The sequence below is a fragment of the Micropterus dolomieu genome, linkage group LG13 (genome assembly GCF_021292245.1).
Source record: "Micropterus dolomieu isolate WLL.071019.BEF.003 ecotype Adirondacks linkage group LG13, ASM2129224v1, whole genome shotgun sequence".
Lineage (NCBI taxonomy): Eukaryota > Metazoa > Chordata > Actinopteri > Centrarchiformes > Centrarchidae > Micropterus > Micropterus dolomieu.
Genome location: NC_060162.1, coordinates 29,331,765 through 29,337,570, shown reverse-complemented (window position 1 = coordinate 29,337,570; position 5,806 = coordinate 29,331,765).

Sequence of the window (5,806 nt, the reverse complement as noted above, 5' to 3'; positions counted from 1 at the left end):
AAGAGCTCACCAAAATTGGACAGTTGAAGACTGGAAAAATGTTGCCTGGTCTGATGAGTCTCGATTTCTGTTGAGACATTCAGATGGTAGAGTCAGAATTTGGCGTAAACAGAATGAGAACATGGATCCATCATGCCTTGTTACCAATGTGCAGGCTGGTGGTGGTGGTGTAATGGTGTGGGGGATGTTTTCTTGGCACAATTTAGGCCCCTTAGTGCCAATTGGGCATCGTTTAAATGCCACGGCCTACCTGAGCATTGTTTCTGACCATGTCCATCCCTTTATGGCCACCATGTACCCATCCTCTGATGGCTACTTCCAGCAGGATAACGCACCATGTCACAAAGCTCGAATCATTTCAAATTGGTTTCTTGAACATGACAACGAGTTCACTGTACTAAAATGGCCCCCACAGTCACCAGATCTCAACCCAATAGAGCATCTTTGGGATGTGGTGGAACGGGAGCTTCGTGCCCTGGATGTGCATCTCGAAAATCTCCATCAACTGCAAGATGCTATCCTATCCATATGGGCCAACATTTCTAAAGAATGCTTTCAGCACCTTGTTGAATCAATGCCACGTAGAATTAAGGCAGTTCTGAAGGCGAAAGGGGGTCAAACACAGTATTAGTATGGTGTTCCTAATAATCCTTTAGGTGACTGTATGTACATGTATGTGTACCTGTATATCATATCTACCTTCAACATGTAGATAATGAGAATAATAGTTTACTCTTGCATCCTTTGCACTCTGATCACTGCACTATTTGTCAATATGTCTATATTGTTTAGTTCATAGTGTGTATATTAGTGTTGTCTATACTGTAGTTTGTGTCTGATTTTATTTTTATTATTATTTTATTATTGTGTTATGGTATTTTTGTACGAGTAAGCACATCATGAACAATGTACAATCCTGAGTCAAATTCTTCGTATGTGTACACCTGGCAATAAAGCTGATTCTGATTCAGCTACTTTGTACAAAAGCTGTAAAAACACTATAATTCATTTTACCTTTGGCCCACGGCCTTTGCTACAGTGTCAAGTTATTCCATGTGTATCAAGCCACTAAGGTTTCCTTGGCCTAATTTAATTTACCACCAAAACAGCCAAACCTAATTACTGCAATTCAGTTTGTAGGGCAAAAGTGGAGCAATTGTGTCTCACATGGTATTATGAGGTCAGTGTGTTCAATAGGTCAATATATTAACAGCTCAGGGGCCTCTTTAAAGTCACATGTTTGCGTCTGGCTTCCGGTTATTTCTGAAGGCGCTTTGTTCTATTATATTACGGTAAAAAGTTTAGAAATTTAGACTCAGTTTTGAAGAGAAGGTATATTGTACCAAGCTGATGATGGAAATGTAAGTCATACTTTAATACGCTAGCAGTCCCAAAGCATAAACAAATTACACTTCCAATACATGGCAAGAAATTGAGCATAGCATTAGTTCAGGCACGCAACAAAATCAAGCTCAGCTTACATTCCCATCTAAATCAGCTCACCTGATTCCCCTCATAGCATTCATTGGCCAATGTAATGCAAGGCACCTTTTTTAAGCTCCTATGCCTGTCTACCCTTGCTGCTTCCTCTGCAAGCCGCTTTGCAAGCACCCCACATGAGAATGACCAGACTGTCTGTGTACACACTTTTCAACTTGCCTTGCTGCTTGGTATATCAATTCCTGTCCATAATGAGGATCCATGGCATATTAACTGCATCATGATCATCAGCATCAGCGGTCTCAATCAGAGGAAGCCATCTGTGAGGAGAGTGCTTGTGCTAATGTATCCTTCCACCAGACCTCTTGTCTAGCAAGTGAAAATTCTCCCAGCTTTTGTGAATATCAACCCCCCACCTGCTGATTTTTCAAACTCCTCTGTCCCCAGGAAAAAACTCCTCTCACAACTCCGCTGCACTACAAGCTCTGCTGTCTAAAAGGGCTTGAGGCCCAGCGCCAGCAGCCAAGTCCACAGACCTGGGGCCGTATTTCTGAAAGTTCCTATCTTAAGTCTTAAGTTAAGATTTTTTTTTAATTTGGTATTACAGAAGCAAATCATATCTTAGCTTACTTCATCCTTTCTTATCTCAATTTAGGAAATCCTAAATCCAACATCGCTTATCAACTTTAATGTCTGTTACGCCAAGCTAAATACCTTTATAACTGTTGTTTTTTGGTAGTTTTTTTTTATGAAACATACACTGAAAAATGGAGCAGAAACAACAACTAACATTGAACTTCAAGACCTTCAAGAGGTATTGGTAACCTCTGTCAAGAATTCCAAATTCACATAACACTTAACTCGAGAGATTAAAAATAGAGAGTGGGCTAAAATAGCGGACACAGTCACCGCCACATATCCAGCATCCAGCGGAGCGTTGATGCTATGAAAAAGAAAATAAGTCTACTGACAAGTAATACGAAGAGAAAGGCAACTCTTGTGTCCAAAGAGCAGGGGAAACCCGGAGGTGGCTCCTCCTGGGCTCCCTCACTGATAGTGGCAGAAACCCATATTGTGGGTCTTCTCGGGAAAGTTAATTATGAAAGTAATAAAGGCTAACGTCATCATGTTTTTCATGGTTTTTAACATCTTCTATCAAAGACTTGCATTAGCATAATTTTGTCACATCAAGCCTTTCTACTAATGAGTGTTTTCAATTCAAATTTTATTTATATAACACCAAATCACAACAACACTTATCTCAGAGCGCTTTTCATAAAAGAGCAGGTCTAGACCGTACTATGTGATGATATTTACAGAAACCCAACAGTTCCCACCAACAGCAAGCACTAGGCGACAGAGGCAAGGAAAAACTTCCTTTTAAGAGGCAGAAACCTCGAGCAGAACCATGGCTCAGGGTGGGCGGCCATCTGCCTCAACCGGTTGGGGTGAAGGAGAGAGAGGGCGAGAGAGAGAGAGAGAGAGATAAGGAAAGAGAGAGGGGAGGGAGGCAGCCTACACAATATACAAAGAGAGGTACAGACAGTAAAGGTATGTTGCTATGGACTGAATGAAAAATGGTACAGATATTTATAGTAGTGTTAATGATAATAATCGTAATGTTAATGATTATAATAACAATAATAACAAAAGGACTAGTAACAATAGTTGTTGTAGCAGAGGGTGTCGAGCAGGAACACGGGGGAAGCAGGTGACCCGCAGCCACAGATCCAGACTCTACAGCTCCAGAGCCAGAAACACCTGCAGAAAGTGATAGGAGGAGAGAGGAGACGGACGAGAAAGCACAAGACTACCAGAAAGGGGAGAATTTGTGTTAGTAACATGCAATAATGGGATGAGGTTGTGAGGTGGGAAAACTGTGATTAAATAAACAGCATGAAATTCCCATTACAGTTGCATACAGAAGGAGAGAAAGAAGAGGAGAGAGGAGCTCAGTGCATCATGGGAAATCCCCCGGCAGTCTAGGCTTATAGCAGCATAACAAAGGGATGGTCCAGGACTCACCAGACCTAGCCCTAACTATAAGCTTTATCAAAGAGGAAAGTCTTAACCCTACTCTTAAATGTGGAGATGGGGTCTGCCTCCTGAACCCAAACTGGAACCTGGTTCCACAGGAGAGGAGCTTGATAGCTGAACGCTCTGGCTCCTAGTCTACTTTTGGAGACTCTAGGAACCACAAGTAACCCTGCATTCTGGGAGCGCAGTGCTCTGGTGGGGTAGTAAGGTACTATGAGCTCTTTAAGATAAGATGGTGCCTGACCATTAAGAGCTTTGTAGGTGAGAAGAATGATTTTAAATTCTATTCTGGATTTTACAGGAAGCCAATGCAAAGAAGCTAAAACAGGAGAAATATGATGTCTTTTCCTGGTTCCTGTCAGAAAACGTGATGCAGCATTCTGGATCAGCTGAAGAGTCTTAATGGACTTTTTCGGGCAGCCTGATAATAAGGAATTGCAGTAATCCTGCCTAGAAGTAACAAATGCATGGACTAGTTTTTCTGCATCATTTTTAGACAGGATGTTCCTGATTTTCGCAATATTACGTAGGTGAAAAAAGGCAGTCCTTGAAATTTGCTTAATGTGAGACTTAAACGACATGTCCTGATCAAAGATAACTCTAACATTCCTCACAGTGGTGCTGAAGGCCAGGGCGATCCCATCAAGGGAAACTGTATCTTTAGATAATGCTGCACGGAGGTGCTTGGGCCCCAGAACAATAACTTCAGTTTTATCTGAGTTTAACATTAGAAAATTACAGGTCATCCAGGTTTTAACATCCTGAAGGCACATTTGAAGTTTAGTTGAGTTTCATCTGGCTTGATCGATAGATATAACTGAGTATCATCTGCATAACAATGAAAGCTTATGGAATGTTTCCTGATAATATTGCTTAAAGGAAGCATATATAAAGTGAAGAGGATTGGTCCGAGGACAGATCCTTGTGGAACTCCATGACTAACTTTGGCGTGCATGGAGGACTCATCGTTAACATGTACAAACTGAAATCGATCTGATAAATAGGACTTAAACCAGCTTAGAGCGGTTCCTTTAATGCCAATGATATGTTCCAGTCTCTGTAATAGGATCTGATCGTCAATGGTATCAAAAACAGCGCTATGATCTAATAAAACCAGTACAGAGACAAGTCCTTTGTCTGATGCAATTAGGCAATTAGTAATTTTCACCAGTGCTGTCTCTGTGCTATGATGAACTCTAAATCCTGACTGAAAATCCTCAAATAAACTGTTGCAATGTAGAAAGTCACACTGCTGTTTGGCGACTGCTTTCTCCAGGATCTTAGAGAGAAATGGAAGGTTAGATATAGGTCTAAAGTTGGCTAAAACATCTGGATCAAGGTTGGGCTTTTTCAGAAGAGGTTTAATTACAGCTACTTTAAAGTAATAATAATCTTGGTACATAGCCTGTTGATAAAGATAGATTGATCATATCTAGTATAGAAGTGCTGACTAAGGGTAAAACTTAAGCAGCCTAGTCGGGATAGGGAAGTATGCAAAAAGTATGCAAAATCTCAAGTCACCCCAGTCAGAAAAGTATTAAATGTACCATCTGCGGGGAATCCAATGTGGCGGCGCGACAGGTGGACGGCCGTCTCGCCCCTCTGCAAAATTTTGACGAATTTCTTACAATAAATTAAACTATTTGACACCGAGAGTAAGTGGAAGAGTTGCTAATTACACCTTGATGGCAGCCGTGGGGCAAAGGTCACGGCCCTTTACCAGACGTATTCAAGAGGAGGAAAGACGTGATGAGTAGCTGCTATGGGATAACTTCATCACTTTACTGTTTAGCATAACAACTTGATTTCCGTTAGCAGTCTGAACTAATGTAAACAATGCTTGTAAAAACGTTAATTTTGCCAACACTCGGTAATGTGCGAGTTTCCCAGTTTCAGCATAAGACACCCCACTCTGGAATAGTCAGTGGGTCTCACAGTTGCACTTTTAAAAGTCTGTTAGAGTTTTAACTTGTGTAGTTTGTAAGAGTCTGGTCTGGCATTTTCTAATTTACATGGCCAAGATTTGGACTCATGTTCCCAGGAGGCAACCGGGGTGAGACTCTGTTTACACTTCTAATTCTGGCATGTTTGCAAGAATTCTTACTTTCTGAATAATGGATAACATTATTTTAATCTAATTTCACTTGCTACTTAGGTTGCAGGTATATACGTATAATATTTACTATTATTTGGGCAAATATCTCTGAAAAACCCAAACCGTCTAACATTTACTACCTAATTTTTTGATTTATTTATTCTCTTTTTATTTATTACTGTTCTCTTCATTCTTATATTCCTGCCACCCATAATGGTGCAGCTGAGATTGCCT